Below are 26636 nucleotides of genomic sequence, written 5' to 3'. Positions count from 1 at the left end.
GTTTCTTAAAAATCTATGACTTGCTTTATATCTTTAAGGTTTGTAGTCGTATAGCCTATGCGCCCAGGTTATCTATGCCCTACGTTATCTATGATATGCATTATGCATCGTGATTTGAATTATATCCACTAAGGCTCGTTGTAGTTATGAAACATATTATTCACTATGTTTCGTATTGCATAAAACATATGTCATTAATTCCTTCGAATACGACAGTAGGACTACGATAATGCTATATGGAAATACTAGCTATTTTTTACAACATAAGCATTGGGGTGATAGCTTGCCTATTGAATATGAAGTTGTGATTTGTATGGAATGCATTAGTGTTTTTTTTGGTTATCAAAGGAATGAAACCAAAATGTCTAATTTTATCATGTTGAATGCCCATGTTGATTCTTTCCTTCGGGATATAATGTATGAATAGTAAATGTGAAGTCTTGATTTGGAACGTAGTAAATAAATCTATTAATTTGGACCTAAAAGTCCACATCGCTTGATGCAGTGTAGGTTGTATATATATGGAGTTAAAACACATATCATAGTGACCATTGCAAAGTTTGATGGAGTGATTTTTAGAAGAAGTAAATGATTACTGTGTGCATGGATCACTAAGGAATAGTGAGGTTCAAAGTGTTATGAGAATTATATGTGAGGTTAAGATTGAAGGCCAATTGATATCTTGTTTTTCAAAGATAGACATAAACAATGTATGCATATGTAATGATCAATACTTGAATGAGGTTGCTTAGAATAAAAGATGGGGAGGAAAAACTTAATGGTCTTGTTAATCAACGAAAGTTAATTTGAATCTTATATTTATCGACTCATATCAATAAACGTAATTAACATTCAACTTTCCTCGAGTAGGTAACATACCCAGTAGGGTTCAACTTATTTTCCATGACTTGATGACCTTCTCTATGACTTGAACATGATATTCTGTTTTAATTTAATGATTATTTTCGTATATATGGCTGAGAGCTCGCAACATGTCTCCACGTCTCACATTATGAATGTTACAGTGGCATGTTGTCCAATCCTTATAGCTCACACTCTATAACACCCCTCCCCTGTATGTAAAACTTTGATAACCTAATATGAGAAAAGGTAGGTCTGGTGTCTAACACGAAAAGTAAGTACTTTATGAAATAAATAAAATAATTAATCACTTGAAAAAGCGAGACACCAAGAGATGAGATTCTTGCAAAATCGCATTGGTGAATGGGAAGGGATAATTCTTTCATGATAAATCTGCTAGATTAAATTATAGATAAGATGGATGGATTGGAGATAAATATCCATTGAGAAAAACATAAAAGCTTTGCAGGAGAGAAAGGAAATCTTTTATCAGGAAAAGCCTCACTAGAGAGAAAGGCGAGCTTTTCTAAGAAAAGCCTAGGCAAATGGAAAAAAAATATCCATAAAAGAGGGATGCCACTAATGGAAATCATACCATGAAATAGGGTATTAAATACCCATTGCAGAGATCAACAATAGGTAGTTGATCCATGGAAGAACTCTTGGATCGGGGGTGAGCTCGAAGATTTAGTTCTAGGTTGGGTGGTGGTGCTTCGTTTTCCAAGGGATGTTCTCCCTTCTACTCTGGTTTGATTCAATGGCATGGGATGCTCTGTATGTTAACTCCTTACACTTATGGTTTTCAAATCGTAAGCTTATGAGATGATGGAGTTCCATGTGTTATATTTTCTTATGAGATGTTTGAATAAGTATGTTTGAGACAACTATGTATGATGAATAATTTTGTTTTTAGGGTTTGAAACTATAGAGCCTGTGGTTCAAGTTATCTACTCTATGAATTATGCACCATCAGATGAATTTCTTTCATTGAGGATCATTTTAGTTATTATTTGTATTGCATAAGCTATATGTCAGTCGTACTTTCGACTATGACAATATGACTACGAACATGTTACATGTAAAAACTAGTTACAGAGTATTGATGTCATTATCTCCACTGAGGTTGGTGTTAAATCCTGAAAGGAGGGAAACTCGAATGCAGGATCTTGAATGATTAGGATTGATTCTTCCTATGTGATGTTATGTATGCATGGGTAGAAATTCTTGTGTTAACTTTGTTATTAGATAATTATTACATCTAAACTTATTTCAAGTTAAATTTAGTAAAGAAACCCAATATGTGGATTTTAATATTGTGTCTAGGAGGTATCTACCAGTAGTATGTGGTTTCTAATATGGTGTCGAAAGAGATATGCTACAAATGGTATCAAAGCTAAGTTCAAATACAGGGCCAATCCACCTCTATAAAATAGGAACGAGGGTATTAAATTAGGTCCTAATCAAATAAAAGGTTTTGCTAAAAGGTTTTGGTTGTAAAAATTTTATAAGAAAAATAACCTAGAAGTCATAAAGGATTGAACTAAAATTTTAAAATAATTTGGAGGAGGAATTCGAAGCATGTGAATATAATATTGATTTCTTGCCATCAAGGAAATTAGGATTCCTTAAGGTTGAATCCAAATATTAAATGGTTTATTTGAGGAATCAATAACATATATATGTTAATCCACTATATATAAAATATTATTATATCAAAGAATTTAAAATTGATGGGTGGTTTCTATACATCTTGAAAAAGTGCGGCCATTGTAAGATAATGGTTTTAATTTTGTGACATTGTGGGAATATTGTTAAGAAATCCCTTTAAACTTTACCCCATCTAGATCGTATATCGAGACAAGTCAGTTTGAAGATAATTCCGTTTAAAGAATTTAGTAAGGGTTCGTATGTATAGAACCCATGACCGAATTGACTCCCCATTGACTTAACCAATGAGTGCTAGACAACATGCCAATGGGGTTAAGTCTTCGAAGGAATTCGAACAACCTTACCTCAAAGTATGCCTCTCCTACTGCGGCTGCATATTTCTGGTGTATATATTAGTATATATATGTTGAATCACAGAGATTTTGCGAATAGTGAAACTGATAGTGTAATAATGTTTCTATTACATGAATAGGTTAAAAAGAAAATTCTGAAGGTGGAATGTGCCATGCGATTGGTTGAACAGCAATGGAGTAAATGAAAAAACCTTTCAAATTTATATAACTGCATATATAACAACAACAACAATGGTTCTTATCTAAAGATCAGATTGCTATGAAAATGGGTGCTGGTAATTCGGATGACGTATTCTGTATGTCGCAGGCGTGTGCCATCAAGAAAGTGGTTGTATATTTTAACTCATATTAATATTATTCTATTGGAAAGAGCTTGGATCCACCAATGATTCACATGTTGGACATGTCCCTCCACATAGATTCGACTTTTCATCTTATTAAATCTTTCTTTGGAAGTTTACTACACTTCTAGCATTTGGGATCAAAAGTGTTATTGCAACCGAAATTTAGTTGGTGGTAGCACTCAACCCGCGATTTGCACAACGATATACTGAATCGAATATGTCCATTATTTTGTTTTTCACTTCATTAATGTCACATCTGATCATCCTTTTCTCCTTAAGCTCTTTATATCATAAAAGCTTCATGTATCGGTAACATGAAAGCTTCATCTACATATATTTGTTAATAGCTTGAGAAGAACAAGTCAAGGAATCCAGTGATAACCCACCCTGTGATTTTTACGAATTTAATAAACAATATTAAGGTAAAGGAGTTATATAGGATGTGAAGCCGTCATGTCATGGCGTTTGGCATTGCTTATTGGTTCACTTAATTTACTACTTCGTCAGGTCGTAATTTACCAGCCGATTGATCCTTTCCGCTTTTTTTAACTGGAGTTACCACTTCTGAAATTAACACTTTTGTAAGCGTGTGAATTAAAGCAACCTTTTCTATGCCACTAGATGGACGGAGAAAATCACTGGAAGGATGATTGTGCCCTTTCAACCTTATCCTCATATCTGGAAGCATACATGAGCGTTCAACCTTATCCACTGATCCAGAGAGGATTGAATTTCTTTGATCCATAAAGGTGCTTTTCTAGGTTACGTTATCCTCTGATATGGAAACACTTATCCACTGATTTGTGGTCAAGCTTCATTAAAAGTAGCCGTTGGAGAAGGTAGTTATCTTTCCACTTCCACTGAATATTGGATCAACAAGATTGCTTTAAAACAAAAAGCCTCCTATATCCCTGAGTATCAACATCAGCTTTCACCCTCGGATCATTCCTCGTCTCATCATATGTGTGCAACTGTGTATTAAAAGCCATGGTCATAGCTTGGATGGTGTTGATACATCAACAATTAGCATGTATGAGTGTGTGCTTGCATATAGACAATGAATATGGAGATGTATATTGGAACAATATTTATATGGGGCTGCGCTAGAGGATTGTAATAAGTTGTTAAAAACATGAAGCATAGTTGATAAGGACTAGGGACTATTGGTATTTGTGTCATTTCCATTTTCTCATTACCTCTTTAATATGAATGTAATACACGCCCCTTCTAGAGTCATTTGCAGAAAATCAATCCCAAATCCAATATCTAATATGTCCAGAATTCCTTCAACCAAAAGCTTCCTGAAATTACTAATACCATCTGGGCATTTCCCCTTACCTTCCGCTGCTCCATGTTACACTTCTCAAAAGACCAGTCTTCATCCTCATGCAGGCGGGTTTCACTTCAATTCCATATCGATAAGTAATAAGATAAGGCAAAGCATTAGAGGAAGGAATATATCGTGGCACCACTCTATGCAAAACATGGCAGGAAGGGAGGAGATGATTTCAGTTCTGAACGAGGAGAGTGAAGCACACTTGCTTGAATCTCACGTTCGAGGTAGTGGTGTTATTATAGTAAGTAATTACTTTCTAAGAAGTGATTTTCCAGGGAATATAAGGTTCTAGTCAATGTCTCAGACTTCCTACATTGACAAATAGGAAGCAATGGTAGTACTGTGCACATGTCCCAATATCAGTGAACAACCTTGAAAGATTACAACTGCGATTTTCGTTTTCAATTAATGTCATGTTGAATTTAATGTCTCATTATATAGTTATGACATTAGTGGTTTCAATGTAACATCATGGACTTCAGTCTACCATATTTCACATCGGAAGATTGGAGGGAAAGAGAAGATAAATGCAAAAGATAATGGTTTAACCAAAGTCCGGTGTTCTCTCTTCTAGCTCTAATCCATCACTTGCATCCGAGGAATTGTTGGATGCCCCCTTATCCAACATACACAATCTATTATTAATTGGGAACCTAATATAAATATTCAATCACAGATTGATGTGAGTTGAGGACTGTTGGAATGCTTATCGTCTGTGAATTTTATTGCTGAGGTGCTAAGTCAGTGCATGTTGCATTTGTGTCAAAGTTTACAAAACTTGGATTGAGAGGGTTTCTATGTAAATTTACAGCTCAAAACTTATCGAATCAAAACCCCCCTTATGAAGCAAAAACCTCATTGTTTTAGTGTCATCGGGAAAAAAATTTACATTCTTTCATTTCCAGAGATTTAAGAACATTATGATTTGGATAGATTCCCTGGCTCACATACACAATGGTTGCCTTGAACACACAAGATAGCAAGGAATAAAGAGGAAGCTCTACTGAATATGCAACAACAACAATGGTCGGAAATGGATAGTTGTGAAACACATTTCTCGAAGGGTTTGATGTTGAGGGAAATAAACATGGTGCTATCATTTTCTCCATTACACCAGCAAGAGATGAAAGTGGGTGTGCTTTGCCCCAAATTAATGGAAAGCTCAACCAAATCAATGATTTATGGATAACAATGTCTGCTGCAAACCTATGGGTGTTGTTGGGAATTCGGGTTAACGAAAATATTTTTACTACCAGGAGATGGAAGAAGGGAATTAAGGAAGACTTTGACACATTTTCTAAGCGGATTAAGCTCCTTCCTCGTCCTTAGCCCTCACCTCAAAAAGCACCCCACCCTCTTACGGGCCTTACTTTCGCAATTAAATAACTATTTGATATAGAAGGATATGTAACTCGCTTTGGAAATCCAGACTTGCGAAGGAACCATGAACCTGCAGTTCGAATGGAACCTATGGTTAAATTTGTTGTACAAGGAGGAGAAACATGTATTGGGAGAACTATCATGGATGAGATGGCATACAACATTAGTGGAGAAAAAAACTCTACTGAACTCCAACTAATCTAGCTGCACCCTCACGAATACCTGGAGGATCTTCTAGTGGGTCTGTTGTGGCGGTTACAGCTCAGCTTGTTGACTTTGTTATTGGTACATATATAGGAGGAAGTGTTAGAGTGCCTACTGCATTCTGTGGTATTTTAGGGTTCCTTCCTTCCCATGGGGTTGTTTCACCATTGGTGTTGTGCCAATGGCTCATAGTTTTGATATTGTTGGTTTGTTTACAAGGGATCCAAATATTTTGTGTCATGTTGGTCATATACTACTATATTTTCCATTCATGGAGTACGTGCAACGAAGGTGTATTATAATTGTAGATGATTGCTTTCATATTACAGATATTCCTAACGATTGAACAGTGAATGTAGTCACTCGGTCCACCGAAAAATTATTTGGACGTCAAGTTTTACATGACATAAGCCTCGACAAGTATCTTTCTACCAAATTTCCAAGCTTCAAATATTTCCAAAATGAAGAAGAGAGTAGAAATGGAGAAGGTGGGGTTTCTTATTTGAGGGCTCTTTGTAGTGCATTAGGCCTTCTTCAGAGGTATAATGATTGTGTTTCGAAGCTTTATTTCATAGCCTGCATATTTCATATTCTGAATACTAATAGATTTTTTCCTCAAAATATTTATTGTAATTACTTGAATGCTATATAGAAGAGTAGATGGAAATCTCTTTTTGAAATTTTATTATTGGAGTTATAATGTATCAAAAGTATCAAATATCTTATTAATGACCGCTTAATCAATTTCTCTGGTTGGGCACATGTTAAGTCCTTTTTAGTATGGACGGAAAACAAGTACAGATTAGGGATTGAAGAAAAATATATGCACATCTAAAATCAAGATAATTTATGTCAATAAATTTACAGCGTAATCTGGAAGCCACACTAATTATTCAGATAATATCTGCAAGACAATTCTATGATTTTTGTGAAGCTACACCGAGGATGTACCCTATAACAAATGCATTTTTACTATAGAGATGTTTTCATTTCAGCATACAGTTCGGATATTATCTATATTCTATGTTGGTTATCTTTAATATGGAGCAAATTGACGCCTCTTTGATCTTGGCTTAGAACTAGTGAGAGACTATACGTCATTTCGGAATTTTTTCACTAAGGTATAACCAAATTTTAGGGTATTTTACCAGATTGACTCTTCAAGAACTAGATCCATGCCCTCGTTTGAAGAAATTAAGTTGAAAGTTTATTGGGTTGAAATATTTATATTTCCACCGTATAATCTGTAGAATAATGCTTATTTAATTTAGTCATCAAAAGAAAGTCATTCACTTTGTTGTGCATGGTCCCATCATGTTGAACTATTGACAGTAATAGTTGAGTGGATATGAATAGTTTAAAATATTATTTGTAGTATTTTGGTTGATTATAATGATCTTATTTCATGTAGTCACATAGAATGAAGTGCAATTTGAATTGATTAATGGGATGCTGGATAGAACTGAACTGAAATGTTTTTTTTGCATGCCCAGAAGACCATAATAGGTCAAAGGAACTAGAGAGTACAACAAATATTTACAACATTTATAGTTAAAAAGAAAAGAAAAAGTTCTTGAATGAAGTTCTCCTAAAATTACACATAGATGGGTACAAGACAACATCAAAATGAAGGTGACCTAAAGCATCATATTAAATGATTAAACTGAGAATGTAACTCTAGTGTAAATGCATAACCAGAAGTAGAAACAGAACAAGACATAAAAACCAAATGAATAACAAGAAGGGTGCACATGGTGCTTAAAATTTTAAAGGGTTTGCAGTTGTGCATATTGTAACTTTCATTTATAACTCATATATGGGAGATGTATGCATGTGCATATTGTTTATTAAATGGGGTTTAGAGCTACACTGAAATCATCATGGCCGACAAGGTGTTGGAAGAAGGGAAAAGGAGCAATAGTAAATCATACGACATGAATTGTTTAAGTGCGGAGTATTTGTTGAGTACCAACCAATTTTGATCTTAGTTAAAGACAAGCTAATATGGTTGTTATATTTCAAAGATCTATGGTAGACTAAGTATCATAGTCAATAGTCTGGTTTATGATTAATCGGAAGTCACATTCCGATGTTGTTAAAACCTTGTCCAGGTGACAGATTTAATGCCAAAAATCAAAGTTATCGGTATGATAAAGTGGTAGTATGAATGATTACTTTTATGATACTATATTAGTGACATTGTAATGCAACCACATGACACAGGAAAATTAATTTCTAAATAAAATTGCTTGACTATTTCGACATAAAATTTTTCATTGGTTATAGAAATTGAACAGGTCCATGAAATTCCTTATTCTCCTATCAATAAACTGAACAGAGTTTGTTCCACTTATGTAAAGGTAATATAAATAAATGAATTAATTTTCTTTATAATACTAACATGGTTAGAAACATGTGGATGAAGTATATGTCTTGCAGGTGATGCTATCGACATTGGTATGGTGTACCCGTTGTATAGATGGTACTATGTATAAGCAGTACATATGTTATTGTTATGAATACATATATTGCATGATAATATATGACATGTATAGTTCCGCGTGTGTAATAAACACTATGTGCGGTACTCATAAAGACTCTAGATGATTTTTTAGTATGGAAACCAACCTGGAGTGTGTAGAGAAGAAGGAGGCTAAGAAGTGATTCAAGGATAAGTATTAGTGTTTTATTTCAATTTTGTATGCATGTGATTATGAGTCGGATCCATGAGGATTACAGGTGACATATTATTGATTGGTACAGATGATTTTGATGATTATGTGTGAGATAACCTAACATGATATTTTGTACATATTTATTTGGCAAGTGTGTTATATGACTTGTTGTATGCAGGGAAACTGAAGGAAGTAAGTGTTCAGAAAGAACACAAAGGCTTGGAAGAATGTAGGGGAAGAAAATGCATTCTTCAAAAACATTAAATGGCGGCCCATATAAGCCATACATACTCATATAGTAGCGATGGAAAGAGATGTGAACCTTGTAACCGATATATATCGAAAGATTTGCAACAAATGGAAAGGCCATGGGATCCCGTGAATTCAAAGATAACTACCTATGAGTGAGGAGATAATATTGTAAGACATAGTAATACACTGATGACAGTGTAAATTTAAGGGGGGGAGTATGTAACACCCCTCCCTTGTATGTAAAAACTTTGCTAACCTAAGTTGAGAAAAGGTAGGTCTAATGTGTAACAAGAAAAGTAAGTTCTTTATGAAATAAGTAAAATAGTTAATCACTTGGAAAAGCAAGACACCAAGAGATGAGATTCTTAAAAAATCCCATTAGTGAATGGTAAGGGATAATTCTTTTGTGATAAAGCTTCTACATTCAATTCTAGATAAGTTGGATGGATTGGAGATAAATATCCATTGAGAAAAACATAAAATCTTTGCCGGAGAAAAATGAAAGCTTTTATGAGGAAAAGCCTCGCGGGAGAGAAAAGAGAGCTTTTCTGAGAAAAGCATAGGCAAATGCATAAAAAAGATCCATAAAATCAGGATGCCTCTAATGGAGATATCATGAAAGAGGGCATTAAATACTATTGCAGAGATCAAAAGTAGGTAGTTTATCCATGGCAATAATTCTCGGCTCGGTGGTGAACTGGGAGAGTGGGTTCTAGGTTGGGTGGTGGTGCTTCCTTTTCAAAGTGATGTTCTCCCTTCTAATATGGTTTGATTCAATGGCATGGGATGCTATGTATGTTGACTCCCTACACTTCTTGTTGTCAAATCTTAAGCTTATGATATGATGGAGTTGCATGCATTATATTTTCTTATGAGTTGTTTGAATAAGTATGTTTTAGACAACTATGTATGATGAATGATTTTGGTTTTAAGGTTTGAAACTGTAGAGCTTGTGGTTCATGTTATCTACTCTATGCATTATGCACCATCGGATGAATTGCTTCCATTGAGGCTTGTTTTAGTTATTATTCATATTGCATAAGATATATGTGAGTTGTACTTTCGGCTATTACAATAGGACTATGAACATGTTACATGGCAAAGCTAGTTAGAGTGTATTGATGACATTATCTCCATTAATGTTGGTGTTAAATCCTCAAAGGAGGGAAACTCGAATGTGGGATCTTGAATGATCATGATTGATTCTTCCTCTGTGATGTGATGTATGCATGGGTAGAAATGCCTGTGTTAACTTTTTTATGAGATAATTATTGCATCTAAACTTATTTAAAGTTAAATTTAGCGATGAAACACCATATGTGGATTTTAATATTGTGTCTAGGAGGTATCTTCCTATAGTATGTGGTTTCCAATATGGTGTAAAAAGAGATATGTTACACACTCTCCATGAAAAATAGTTCATTCTATTCATTCTCGTGGCTCACAATATAATTTGTGGTTCGCAATCTCCATGTGGCAATGTTGTGCTCAAAGAAATTTCAATGCGTCTTGTCATGCGCATGACCACACTGAAACAAAGAAATTCTATAGTAGCTTGTGGATGATGCATCAGTTGAAATTGATGCCTTCAGAGTTTTCATTGACCATATACGTAACATACATTAAAAACATGTATAAGTCAAGAAAAATAAATATGGCCAAATAATGGATTTACAATAACAATGTTATGTAAATTACGTAGGCTGAAAATTTAAGGAATATATTAAATATAGATCTATATGAAATGTTAAGAGAGGAATCCATAAAGCATTAACTTATTTGAAAATTATGTCTCTTGAATGCAAGAACTAACTGCTCTAATACCGAACTGTATATGGGTTGTGCCTAAAAATAAAGAATAAACCCTAAAGGATCTGATTTATCCAAACCTTACTATTTAAGTGAATACTCCCCGCATTATTGTGGGGATTACATCTCAGAACAACCTCGATGATACCGTAAGAGAATGGATGCATTATAACCTATATTACATCCTGATTTTTTCTAATGAAACCTTTGAGTACTAATCTTTTGACTTGCAGCAAGAGTGTGTATGAATTGACCTATCCCTCTGCGGCGCTTGAAATGGGGTGGTGTCAATCAACCCCAACCAAAATTGTAGTGGTCATGAGAAGATATAGAGAGACCTCCATGAAACTGTTTAATTAATAGATACTTCCTCCTTTTGGAGTTACTACTTCTAGACTTTTTTTTTCAATACCCCGTTCCATTAAGCTTGGTAGAAACGTGTGATTTAAAGCAAATGACACCTTTCCAATTTGATGGTCGGAGAAAAACTCCTTGTCAACCATTCTTTCCCTTTCAATACAGCTTTTCCACTTACTTTATCAATGGATCCAAAGATGTACAAATTGTGCACCTATTCAAAATATGAGCTTACCCTTTACTACAAAATCTTCTACTCCGCAAAAGAATTCGATGAATAATGGTTATTGTCATGGTCATGGTTATCCTTAATTTGGATAGTGTTTATCCTTCATTACATGTAGACAAATCACACTAGTCTTATCTTCTCCTTGTGATGGACACACACATGTAAGGTTAAGAGAAGGTCAAGACTAACATTAATACCACATCTTCGGCTCTTGTAACTCTTGCCATCGAGGTGTGTGGGTCAAACATCGTATGGAAACATTTACTTGGATTGTGGAGAGGAGCAAAAAAAAATGGAAATATGGAATAGAACAACGCCAACTTCCTTCTCTCAACACCCAATGGTGGTAGAAGGCAACAGTCATATGCATGGATTATATTTAATAGCGATGTCCCTCACTTCACTGAATTACTCTGTGATTGAGCATGATTACGGTTGTGTGTTGACAGAAGGGCCAATCTGCTCGATGATGGAATTTCGAGCTTCATCCCCAAGGAATACTTTCTTCCAATTCATCAAATAATTAAGGTAATTCATGGTCGATTAATTGCTAACAGGAAGTGTTAGCATGGAATTATTTAAGGAATGCACTTCCTAGAAGAGCGATGGAGTTGAGTGGTTGAATACCGCAATGGTGTCCTGAATTGGCTACAATAATGGTTTGATCGTTGTCTAATTGGTGGCAATGTTGTGGTTAACTGCATTATGTTGGTCAACATTGTTATTATTAATTGTGTTCCTTATGTTGGGTCTTTTACGCTGAGTTGTCTTAGCATTATAAAATGGAGGAAAACAATTTGAGTCTAAACATGACTTATTTGAGATATTTGAGTTTATCTTATATATACCCTCTTTGGTTTAAATTTTTTGCATAATTTTACCACGAGAAGATTACAAATGTTACCTGTTGATTGCACGAACATATTGATTTGGCTCAAAGATGCGGAGTATGCTCGCCAAGTGTTGACATTTTTTTAGTTATTCAAAGACATTTTCTTTGTCTCGCAATCAGAAATTTGATGGTAGTTTGGATTGCAGGCCTACTTCATGGTGAAGCGCCTCCATGCAAGCCTTCACTTAATGATTGGAGGGAATTGTTCAGGATGGCATCACTACCAAAGAACAAAATTATTGCTTTTTGCATAACGGTAATAATTTCCTTCCGTGATCTTGCAGGCCAAATTTCGAGAGATATGATTGTGCATTGTTTTTTTTTAATAAGCCACCTATGCTCACAATTCAAGAAGTTTATTATCTATACACACTTCATAGTAATCTTTTTTCTTTATCTTGAATTTCTCAAGTCTATGTATTGTATTCATACACCATGGTCGATAGCTATAATAGCATTGTGGGAGAAGAAACCCTGTAAGGTTAGGTTTGAACAAATAATTTTGCAATTTTGTTATATAACACAGAACCTTGTAGTGTTGTGATGGAGTAGGGAGTAATGCAGAGAAGTGACAACAATTAATCTGTTGATTATTTTCAATAGGTAGAAGTGGTCAACCAGAAAGTGATTACTGCTTTATTGTGCCTACCTATTAAGTGTTGGGAATTATGTGAAGATTAATTTTTTATTTCATTATATGTTGTGGAAGTTACTTCCAAACTTAATTTCTTGTCAAATTCTCTTGTGAGGGCACAAATACTTTATGCCACAATTTAAAATTTGTTTATGATGCTTACACATGATAGACCTAGCTTTATATGCTCATAGTTGAGCTTGATGAATGAACACATTTGAAATAATTGTAAGGTATGATTATGGAGAGTATGGATGATGAAATCTAGTGGTGTGGTCATCATGGCTTATGAATATGAAATCAAGTGTTGAAAGGAATAATGCTGGATAAGGAAAGTTTGAATTCTATGTGTAAATGGATGCTAATAGGTCTCCTCTTACATACTGTCATCATATTACTTTTCTCATATTAAAATTAAATTATAGGTTGCACGATTTCTATGCATATTACAATCAAGGACATAGCTTAATAGAATGAATTTATACTTATAAAAGATCTTAAGTGAAGAAGTGTTGAATTCTTAAGAGGTAACGATCAAACAAAAATAGATAACATAATAAGTTCTCTTTCAATAGGTCATGGTCAACACAAAAAAAGATAGATGGAATCTATATACATCTCAGGAATGAAGTTCATGACATTCTATTAACATAGCCAAGATTGATGGTTAATTAATTGATTTCCATCCTACAACATATTCTAAAGGTTTTCTTTAATTGTATCTATTCAGGAAGTTCCCATGAAATATCATTAAGTTCATGAAAGACAAGTTCGTGTGTGTGGCATGATACTATGGATTTTTTTTTTTTTTAATTTTCTTTCAATTTAATATTTTGTGTTTATTGGTGCATCTACATGTGATGATGCAATCCATTTTTTGATGTGGTTTTGGCCACTAGTTGAACCGTTAACTCACCATTATGGGGAAAACTCTTCAAATATACACTACTGAAAGGAACTAAACTTACCAAGTCATTACTCAAATATTCAGTAGCAACATGTATATTTAATTGTACATGCATAGTTTGGAACCTACAGGTTTCTTTGAGTAAAGCAACATGTCAATAATTATAACTAAGATATGAAAGAGGCATCTAAACTGAACTAAGGTCATAATTGTGAAGTTCATGCACACATGTAATACAACTCACTATTTACATGTTGAAGAAGACATTATACATTAATAATTTTATGACCTTCATAAGTGGGACAATGGGACTGGCACCCAAAAGTACATCTGGTGTAAATAGATAATAATAATGTAAAATCAACTCCTAGTGCTTCTCGATTAATACCAGTAGGACAACATCAAATACAAGCTCAAGAGCACATTCCCAAGTTCACTCAAATTTCAATGTGTAAATTATTTCAACTCAAGTATGCAACCACAAACTTCACGACCTTGATGTCCATATACATCCAGATAAATATGGGGTTCTGTTAATATCTCACAAATAGTAACCTTTCAAATCTGGAGCAAGAAGAAGATGCTCTGAGTCGAATGATTATAGATCTTACAAATGTACTTCTTGTGGGAAATGGTAAGATAAAAATGAACTATGTTTCTACTATATATAAACAAGGTATATGTGCTTTATGAAATGAAAAACATATTAGATATGGTGGTGTTGGATGCACTTGAAGTAGAAATAGAGAGATTCAAAGTATCCTACTGACTAACAAGAATTATACGCTAGATTCAGAGCATGACTGGTCTAAATTAATTAATAAAATTTCAATAAACCGAAAGGTTTTGGATTAATATAGTTTATGGTGATATAAAGATATTATGCCAGTATTAAAATAATGCATGCATCAAGTAAGGTGTGGAATATAAAAGGTTCTAGGTGATGAAGAGAGAGGATAACAAACCATGAAATAGCTCGTTGTTAAATAAATAGGATGATTCAACCATATTGATGGAAAAGTGATAATCGTAATCGATATTGTTTTGTACAAAGATAATTGGTTTCGATAAAATGATATCTAGCAATCTATTCAAATAAATTGACAATCGTACAATCTAGAATGCATAATTTGTACCACTATTTCCTATCAAGCAATATGGAAGAAGTCTGCCTGTAAAACTGCATTGATAGTGTTGTCTGGTTTTGAATATGACAACATAACAATTATTTCATAAAAAAATTATTTTAAGGAATTTAACAATTGTTGAATTATATTCTACCAGGTCATGATCTAGTCTTAAAGTGCGGTATCAACATGCTAATGACCTATGTTCACACCTTGGTACACATAGTGCCTAAAAACTTAGTGGGTGTGGAACTGAGAACATTGTAACCAATTTATAACTCATGTATGGGAGGTGTATAACACATATTACATTAAATTTATAATTAAATGGTGGATCTATAATTTTAGCATAACCAAGAAAACTCAATTCTAGTGATGCCCTTGTAATAAATGTTTTCCAATTTTAATGAAATATGTGTTGTATGTACTTGCATATTGATTATTCAATTGGTTTTCGACATCCAATGAATTTATTCATGGCCAAGAAGGTGTTGGAAGAAGTGTAAAATGAGCAACAGGAAATCATATGACATAGCTAGTCAATATGTGGAATATTTTTTAGTACCATACAATGATTTTCTTGGCTAAAGACAACGCTAAAAATTGTTAATAAAATTCAAGTATAATATTGGAGGCCATACTAGATTAGCTATCAAAAGGTTGCTTTATGATTGGGTAGATATCATATTCCATTGTTATTAAGATTCAGTCTAGAGACATATTCATTCCCACAACTAAAAGTTATTAGTATTGTAAAATTGTATTATGCAAAGTTACATTTATGTTATCGTTTGCTGGAATTTTCCTCCAACCACAAGATTAGCTAAACAAAAGCAGGTAAATACTTGACATAAAATTATTCAGTTAAGCTGTGGTTGCAGAAGTTGAACAGGTCAATGAATTCCTTATTATCCAAAGCATGATTTGATTAGACTTGACTAAATGTAGTGTGAAAAAATAAAGGAAACTTTGGGAGTGACGTGATGTTATGATAATAATACTAATGTGGTTTAAAAACAAGTGGAACATGTATATGTCATGAATAGGATGCTATGGACATTAAGTATTGTGTGCATGTTGTACTGGTAGTATTGTGTACATGTGCTACAGATGGTACTGGTATGGATACAGGTATTACATGATGCTGGATGACGTGTATAGATGTATTTGTGTGATGTACACATGGCTGAGGAGAAGGAACTGGGTGATTGCCTAGTGTGGAAACCGATCCGAAGTATGTACAGAAGAAATAAAAAGTTGGAAGCTAATGATTGATTAAAGGATAAGTGCCTGTATTTTATTTCAGTTTAAGTGCCTGTATTTTATTTCAGTTTAGTATGCATGAAATTTATGATTTTGGTCTATGATGATTAAATGTGATCTATGATTGATGGTTACATATGATTCATGGTTTTGATGGTTATGATTTGAGCTAACCTGATGTGATATTTTTATACATGTTAATTGGTCAAATGTGCTACTTTGATTTGTTGTGACTAATTCAGGGAGACTGCAAGAAGCAAGTGTTCAGCAAGAAAAAAAATGCATTAAAGAGCATACATTTCTTGCTATTATAATACAATGAAAATGAGGAATCATAGTTAAATATTGGGCAACATTAAGCCGTATTTACTCAAATAGTAGTACAATTATATCAAGTTATGACATTAACTATGGTAAACAAAATCGATTTTTTTTATGGCATCTAAAGTCTCTCACAGAATTAATTGAACAAATGTTACAAGTAGCAATTGAAGGAGAATTGTGGTAGAACTCCTTTGTAACCTATATATTGGAAGATTTGTTTCAGATGGCAAGGCCATGGGAACCTGAAAATTTAGAAACAACTACCTGTGAATGAGGAAATAAATTGTAAGATGCAGTAGTACACGAAAAACAATGTAAATTTAGGGGGGGGTATGTAACAGCCCTCCATTTTATGTAACACTTTGTTGACCTAAGCTAAGAAAAGCTAGTTCTGAGGTATAACAATGAAATTAAATATGTTATTATTAAATAAATAATAAATATAATCTAATCACTTGGAAAATGAGATATCGAGAGATGAGATTCTTGCCAAATGAAATCCCATTGGTGAACAGGAATGGATAACTCATTCATAAAATTCTATATAAGCTTAATGGATTGTGAGATAAATATCCATTAGGTTACTTAGCTAGAGAAAGATGCTAAGCTTAAGAGAAACATAAAAACCTTGTGGGAGAGAAAGGCAAGCTTTTATGAGGATAAATCTCGCGAGAGTGAAAGGCAGGATTTTATCGGAAAAGCCTAAGAATATGTTGGGTCCCTATAATACTAGTGATTACCCCATTACTATTATAGTTATACCCCTTATTTATATTGTTGTGCCCCTATTACCCACATATTGTTATTTCTGTGCCCCATAGAATCCCTCTATTATTATTTTTGTGGCTTTATATTATTATTGTTAGGTCGGCTGGATTATATTGTGACTCCTTAGACTCCTATATATAGAAAGGAGGTTTTGTCATTTGTATCATCCAAGAATTGTTCATTTATGTAATGTAAAGAAGGTTTCCCCCTCGAAGAGGCTGAATTTTAAGGCGTTGATTATTCTTTTCTATCTTTTCTTGAGCTGGTTTCATAACAATTGGTATCAGAGCTTTGGATTCTAGGGTTTCGCTGCTCCAAACAGGTCATAGTGGCATTTCGCTATAACGTTTTTTCTGTGACGTTTCAGAAGTCGCAACAAAAACCCATTTGAGAAGAAATCGCGCTGAACCTTGGGTACAAATTTCAGAGTTTTTCACGCGATATGTTCGGAGATATGATCTGAGGAAGTTGGTCTTTTTGCATACTCCTGAATTACTCTCAAAACAGGTGACCTGAGGAAAATCATCATAACTTTCTTTCTGAGCATCGGATTGAAATTTCGTAAAAAGTTACAGAAAGAGGACGGGCTGTAGTTTTATTTTATATATTTTTCAGAGTCAAAGGTTGAAATAGTGACATGTGGCACGTCGTACAAGTTCGCTCTACTGAACTAGTCTATAATCAAGTCACTGTGGGAGATTTCGCATAACTCTTCCTTGGAGAATCCAATTTGGGTCAGACTTGTGGCATTGGAAAGAGGACACAGAGGGCTACTACAGGTCACAAATTTAGAACTAGATGATCATAAAGTACAGAGATACATCAGAGGCAATATCGAGCTCCTACAAAGTGAAAAAAGGTGTGTAGACTTTCTTTAATTTTTGCTTAAGCTTGGTTTGAAAATTTATTTTGAAGGAATTCAAAGGGCATAGTAGAGAATTATTATCGGTAACTGATGCCCCGAGGAAAGAAAATGCAAACACCTAGTAAGGAACCTGAAAGCTCTAGCATGACTCATGAAGAAGAAGAAGAAATGCTACATGATATATCAAAATTACAAGAACAAGTGCAACAAGTGTCACTTGCACAAAAAGCAACAGAATCTAAAATGGATGGTTTAAGGGAAGATGTAGAAGCTAAGATGGACGGTTTAAAGAAAGGTGTAGAAGCTAAGATGGATGGCATGGAAGCTAAGGTGAATGTCATGGACGCTAAAATTGATGGCATGGATGATAAGATGGATAAGTTGCTACAAGAAATGGTCACTAAGGGTGAAAGAGTACTAAAGGAAACTCATGATGAGAACAAAAGAAATGTTAATCATGATTCCATAGACTCTAATGTTGGATCGAAGACTCACCATGTTCCAAAAATCGATATGAGGAAGTTTGATGGCAAGGATCCCGCCACATGGATATTACAGATGGAGCAATTCTTCGATCTCAATAATGTGCAAAACACACAAAAGGTACGTATGGCAACTTTATATTTGGAACCAAATCAGTTTGTATGGTATCAATGGCTTTGTTCTCGTAAACAATTTATCACTTGGGCAATTTTTACGGAAGAATTGATAGCACATTATGAGGATACAAAAAGCAACACTTTTTTTAGCCAATTGATAAGTCTCAAACAAAAGGGTTCAATAATGGAGCACATTGAGGAGTTCCAAAAATTGAACATAAGGGTAAAAGATATTCCAGAGGAGCATAGGATTGATGTGTTCATAGGGTCTTTAAAGGATAATATCCAACATGATGTGCGCCTTTGGGAACCTGATTCATTAGAGAAGGCATTCAGGTTAGCAAGAAAAATGGAAAGCAAAATTATGGCAACTAGGAAGCATACCATTCACAACTATAAAGACGGAAGTGTTGTTGCCCATAGTCTTCCACAACCTACAAGGTTGACACCACAACAATTGGAAGAAAAAAGAGCAAAAGGGCTTTGTTACAATTGTGATAGCAAATACACAAAAGGTCATAAGTGTGCTGAGAAGAAATTATTCTACATAGATTGTGAAGAGGAAGAAGAAAAGGAGCAAGAAAGGTCAAAAGAAGAGGATATATTCCAGGAACAAAGCCTAGATGAAGAACAAATAAATCCGACCATATCTTGTAATGCATTGGCGGGAATTACCACTCCTCAAACCATCAAGATAGAAGGACAAATCAAGAAGAAAAAGGTAATAGTGTTGATTGATTCAGGAAGCACCCACAATTTTATTCATTGTAGGGTAGCAAAAGAATTGAATTGCTTCCTATATCCAGCACCAGAGTGTCAAGTGATGATTGCAAATGGAGGAACAATAAATTGTTCTGGAAAGTGCCATAATATCAAGCTATCCATGGGAGAATATGTATTGACTAGCCCAATGCTTTCCATTCCAATGGGAGGTGCTGATGTTGTACTAGGAGTCCAATGGCTACAATCCTTGGGTACAATAGCTTTTAATTTTCAAGAACTTTTCATGAAATTTTCTGTGGAAGGAAAGGAAGTTGAATTAAGGGGTATTGCAGGGAAACCAGGAAAGATAATCAGCTCTAATGGCATGACAAAGCTTCTAAAAAAGGAGCAAAGAGGTGTAATTGCACAATTATGTTCGCTAGATGTTTCCACATTGGAATCATCTATTTCTCCAGATCTCCAAAAAGTCCTGGACAATCATTCCAAGGTATTTGAGACTCCCAAAGGTCTCCCACCTATGCGTGATCATGATCATGCTATTCATCTGATTCCAGGAAGTGTTCCTCCAAACATCAGGCCGTACAGATATCCCTATGTCCAAAAAAGTGAAATTGAACGTATGGTTGCAGAAATGCTAGAGGCTGGTATAATTCAACCGAGTCAAAGTTCTTTCTCAGCTCCAGTAGTATTGGTGCACAAGAAGGATGGATCATGGCGCATGTGTCCAGATTATAGGGAGCTCAACAAGCTCACTATTAAAGATAAGTTCCCCATTCCTGTCATTGATGAATTACTGGATGAATTGCATGGATCAATTTACTTCACCAAGTTGGATCTTCGTTCGGGATATCATCAAATCAGAATGAAGATTGAAGACATTCCGAAAACGGCATTTAGAACTCATGAGGGTCATTATGAATTTTTGGTCATGCCTTTTGGCCTTACCAATGCACCTTCAACATTTCAAGGTTTGATGAATTCAATTTTCAAACCATTCCTTAGAAAATTTGTGTTAGTATTTTTTGATGATATACTAATCTACAGCAAGTCTTGGAAGGATCATGTTGAACATGTTGACAGGTGCTACAACTATTGGAGGAGAAACAATTATATGCAAAAAGATCCAAATGTTTCTTTGGAGTCCAGGAGGTGGAATATTTGGGTCATATTGTATCTCATGAAGGAGTTAAGGTAGACCCTAGCAAAATTAAAGCCATTAAGGAATGGAAAATCCCCACATCCATAAAGCATCTGCGAGGATTTCTTGGGTTGACAGGGTATTATCGCAAGTTTGTTAAGAATTATGGGAGAATAGCAGCACCTCTAACAACATTATTGAAGAAAGATTCATTTTCATGGACTCCGGAAGCAACAAAGGCCTTTGAACATCTTAAAGAGGCAATGTGCCAAGCACCGGTCTTAGCTACACCGGACTTCACAAAAACCTTTATTGTGGAATGTGATGCTTCAGGAAATGGAATTGGTGTTGTTCTAATGCAAGATGAAAGACCCATTGCTTTTGAAAGTCGTCCAATCAAGGGAAAGTTTTTAAGCAAAGCTATTTATGAGAAGGAAATGTTGGCAATACTCCATGCACTTAAGAAATGGCGACCCTACCTAATGGGAAGACACTTCAAGGTAAAAACGGATCATGATAGCCTTAAATACTTTTTAGAACAAAGATTATCCTCTGAAGAGCAACAAAAGTGGGTCACAAAGATGTTGGGTTATGACTTTGAAATCATCTACAAAAAAGGGAAGCAAAATGTGGTGGCAGATGCACTCTCAAGAAAGGATGAGGATGTGGAAGCATTGTTGTGTGCCATTTCTATTATCCAACCAGATTGGATAAACGAAGCAAAGGAGGAATGGAAGAATGACGAAGAAGTGTGGGCACTTATTCGAAAGCTACAACAAGATTCCAGTACTTCTGATACATTTAGCTGGAAAAATGATTCGTTATGGTACAAAGATCGCTTATACCTCTGTAAGAATTCCCAGCTAAAACAAAAGATTCTTATGGAATTGCACACTTCTCCCTTAGGAGGGCACTCAGGATTTTTAAAAACTTACCACAGGGTTAAGAAGGAATTTTTTTGGGATGGCCTTAAATCAGATATTCAAAAGTTTGTGGCGGAATGTTTGGTTTGCCAACAAAATAAAGTTGAAACAATTAAGACACCGGGTCTATTACAACCTTTATCCATTCCAAGCCAACGTTGGGAGGAGGTTTCAATGGATTTTATCACAGGTTTACCCAAGTCTGAGGGAAAGAGTGTCATCATGGTGGTAGTTGACAGACTTACCAAGTATGCACACTTTTGTGCATTATCACATCCATTTAAAGCCAGTACAGTTTCTACTGCATTTATGGAAACAGTTCAAAAGCTACATGGAAACCCAAAGATTATTGTAAGTGACAGAGATCCCATTTTCACTGGAAATTTTTGGACAAAATTATTTTCTTGTCTTGGTACTCAGTTAGCTCATAGCTCATCTTATCATCCTCAATCTGATGGGCAAACTGAGATAGTAAACAAATGTTTGGAAGGATATCTTCGTTGCTTTGTATCTGATAAACAGACACAATGGGTCAAATGGTTGCCTCTGGCTGAATGGTGGTATAACACTTCCTTCCATACAGCAACAAAAATGACCCCATTTATGGCACTTTATGGGTATCAACCACCATCCATCACATCATATTTAAGAGAAAATTCTAAGGTTCAGGCAGTGGAACATCACATCGAACATCAACAACAAGTCCTCCAACTCTTAAAGGATAACCTCGTGTTGGCACAAAATAGAATGAAACAACAGGCAGATCAACATCGCAGTGAAAGAAGTTTTGATGTAGGTGATTGGGTATTCCTACGGCTACAACCATATAAGCAAATGTCCCTAAAGCAAGCTAAGAAGGATAATAAATTATCACCAAAGTATTATGGTCCGTACAAGGTGTTGCAAAAGATTGGTACTATGGCATACAAATTGGAGCTTCCTGCAGCTTCTCGATTGCACCCAGTTTTCCATGTTTCATGTTTAAAGAAGGTTATAGGTGACAAGCTCCCAGTTCAAACAATATTGCCAGAACTTGACGAGGAAGGAAAAATTATATTGGAACCGGAAGCAGTCACAGAAACAAGAACTCGACAGCTACGAAATCGATCAATTTCAGAGTATCTTATCAAGTGGAAGAACTTATCCGCTGAAGATTCCACATGGGAGGATGAGAATTTTATGCAGAAGTATCCAGAACTACTCAAGCGTTGAGGACAACACTTTTTTGAAGGAGAGGGGCATGTTGGGTCCCTATAATACTAGTGATTACCCCATTACTATTGTAGTTATACCCCTTATTTATATTGTTGTGCCCCTATTACCCCATATTGTTATTTTTGTGCCCCATAGAATCCCTCTATTGTTATTTTTGTGGCTTTATATTATTATTGTTAGGTCGGTTGGATTATATTGTGACTCCTTAGACTCCTATATATAGAAAGGAGGTTTTGTCATTTGTATCATCCAAGAATTTTTCATTTATGTAATGTAAAGGAGGTTTCCCCCTGGAAGAGGCTGAATTCTAAGGCGTTGATCTTTCTTTTCTATCTTTCCTTGAGCTGGTTTCATAACAGAATACAGATAAAAAGATCCATAAAAGACGTTTGTTGCTAAAGGAAACGATATCATGAAATATCACATTAAATATCCAATGATGAGATCAACAAGAGACAGTTGATCCATGGAAAGAACACTCAGCTCGGGGGTGAACTAGAGGAAGTCAATTCTAGGTTGGGTGACAGTGCTCGATTTTCCATGTGAGTTCTTTCTGCTACTCTGGTCTAATTCAATTTCATGAGATGTTTTGTATGTTGGCACCTTACTCTTCATGTTGTTGAGCCTTTAAGCTTAAGGGTATAATTGAATGTCTTATCTTTGTTTATGAGATAATTGAATAACTATGCATGTGACAACTACATAAACTAAATTTAATCAAAGTTAAATTTAGTAATGGGAGCATAGTGGGTGATTGTTAGGTTCGGTCGAGGAGGTATGTGACAATTATTTTCCTTAAGAGATGTGTTTTATAAAAATTTCTCTAATTTCTTAATTTTATCTTGGTATATTTGTAATCCAAAGTCCAATTAAAATGTTTATAAAAAAATGTAAAAAAGGGAAGATGCACTGGCGCACACACGCACCCAAATTCCAATTAAAATGTTTATAAAAAAATGTAAAAAAGGAATATGCAATGGCGCAAACCCGCACGCACATAGATATATATATATATACTTTGGGGTTTTTTGTATATTGCATAGGAATAAAGGTTGTTGTATTCATATGGAATTGAAAAACTAATTCTTCATTACATAAGAGTATGGACATGTATAAACCATTTCATGAATTATGGTTTATATGGTATTTAGCACATTGAAAGTTTTTCTTATGTTTCCAGAATGTACATAATTAGTATCGTCTTTTATATTACCACTAGCATAGATCTATCTTAGCTATAGATTTATCTAGCACCAAGAAAGATTAAATCTCTCAAGATACAAACCTTTTTTTAATGCTAAACTTGAGAAAAGATTTATACCTTCCAAAATTTGGTCCTTCTTAACGCATAATTAATTTATAATTAAAATAGATTTAAATTATATATATATATATAATTTTATTTTTATTTAATCCAGTAATTTTTTTTTTTTCATAATATTATAACATTTTTCTCACTTAAAAAGCCGAGAGCATGGCATAATTAACCATTATTTGCCTATTTGATGAATATAAATCCCTTTGAGAGAATTCAAAATAGGTAGCTTGGTGATAATGTAGAAATTTTATACACGTCTCTATTTATAACATATTTTCCACGGAATATTTATATGTCTAAAACATAATTTTCATACATTTTTTAAAATCTTAGTCCGACCATTTTTGTTTAGAGATGAGGTAGATATTTTCTACATGTTTTATCTATTTATAACATATTTTCCACGGAATATTTATATGTTTAAAACATAATTTTCATAGAATTCTTAAAATCTTCGTCCGACCATTTTCATTTAGAGGTAAATTAGTTGCTAGTTGTTGCAGTACCTCTATAGTGGTAGAAGAGAATTAGTATTTAAAATATATGCGATAATATAATATAGAATTTATTAAGTAAAACTAACTATTATGTTTAATGATAATCTTTTCTCCATATGAAAGCAAAAGAAAGCGATTGATACATAGAAAATAAAAACCCTACGTATACTTCGGGTGTATTGGTTTTGTATCTTGGATTATTACGGATTAAGTCTATACTGGTACCTTGATTCAAATATGGTTGGGTATCATAAAGAGGGAGATTACATAAGAGTGATGTTATTATTTTCATTCCTCGGGAGCGTAGCCTTGGAGCATTCACTTTACTTTATTTTGAAAATCGAGGTACCTTTGAGCTTGCTTATCACCTTACTGTATTGTACTCACTACTAGATCATTTATATTAAAAAATTGTTTTTATTAGATATAATGATTTACAGAAAAATTGATGTTAATGATGTACTCACTACTAGATCATTTATATTAAAAAATTGTTTTTATTAGATATAATGATTTACAGCAAAATTGATGTTAATGATGAGGATCAATGGTGGTGATAATGAGGATGATAGTTTTGATCATGACCATGACGACGATGACCATGAAGTCGGTGGCCGCGACGATTACATTAACAACATATTGGCGAGCATGATGTCAAAGATCATGGTGATAATCACGATGAAGACGGGAATGAAAACAATGAGTATAAGGACAATGAAAATGTTAACAACAAAGAGAATATCAATGATCATGATAGGATGAGTGTCCAAATGAATTTTGGATTTTTATAACTTGAGAAAATTCATTAATTATATATATATATATATATATATATATATATATATATTTGAAAAAAAGAATATCAATGATCACAATATGACGAGTGTTCAAATGAATTTTGGATTTTTATAATTCGAAGAAAATTATATAAATATAATTTCATTTTTCAATTGAATTTCTCTAGATAAACATTATTATTTTATTTTATTTTATTTATTTATTATTATTATTATTTTTTGTCTAATTTCAATGAGTTAACAAGTGAGATAGAAAGATAACATTGCAGGTATTATAAAATTACTAATTAAATTACTCATAAACAAATCAATTAACGAAAAGGTATTTCATATCATTTTTTTCATTGTAATACAACAATTACAATAATTTTGTTTACAATTTTTTATTCATTTTCTCAATAAATTTCACCGAAATTGATTTTTTACTTTAACAATATGATTTTATTCTTTAAAGCATCTATAATACTAGAAGAGCCACACCCCTCTCTTGTGTGAGAAATTATTGTAAGCCTAAGTTGAGTTAAAGCTAGGTGTGATATCCTCCCTTGTGTGTTAAATGATTGTAAACCTAAGCTGAAGAAAGCTAGGTGTGATACCCTCGTTTGTGGGTTAAACTATTCTAAAACCTAAGCTTAGGAAAGCTAGGTGACATGTAATATAAAAAGCAAATGTGTTATTAAATAAATTAATAAAATAAATCACTGAGAGGGTGGAGCACCAAGAGAGACGAGATTCTTGCCAAATCCCATTGAGGAAGGGGATAGAGATTAATATTTTATGATAAAGCGTCTAGAAGTGATTCTAGATAAGCTTGGATAGATTGGATATCCATCGGATGGATGGGAGATAAATATCCATCGGATATAAAAGATTTGTGGGAGATAAAGGAAAGCTTTTATGAGGAAAATCATCATGGGAGATAAAGATGAGCTTTTCCAAAAAAATACTTAGGCAAATGCAAAAATCCATAAAAAGCGGGACATCGCTAATGGAAACTAAATCATGAAAGAGGATATTAAATACCCAGTGCATCGATCAATTGAGGGCAACTGATCCTTGGCATGAACTTTGGCTCAAGGGGAATGAGAGGTGATTCATGGTTGGGTGGTGGTGCTCCTCCCTCTAAGTGGTGTTCTTTTTTTTCTCGTTGAATGCTCTTACATGGATGTTTTGTACAT

General features: G+C 34.2%; 1 pseudogene; it reads left to right on the top strand.

Moving 5' to 3' along the window:
- Window positions 1-5753: 5753 nt before the first annotated feature.
- LOC149216160 (outer envelope protein 64, chloroplastic pseudogene) lies at window positions 5754-12665 on the top strand (annotated as a pseudogene).
- The last annotated feature ends 13971 nt before the right edge of the window (window positions 12666-26636 follow it).

This window comes from Pinus tabuliformis, chromosome 1_1 (assembly GCF_031772625.1).
Source record: "Pinus tabuliformis cultivar Carrire ecotype Pingquan chromosome 1_1, CPIR1, whole genome shotgun sequence".
NCBI classification, from domain to species: Eukaryota; Viridiplantae; Streptophyta; class Pinopsida; order Pinales; family Pinaceae; genus Pinus; species Pinus tabuliformis.
Note: the sequence above shows the minus strand (reverse complement) of the source record. Positions and strands in the feature narration are given on the sequence as shown.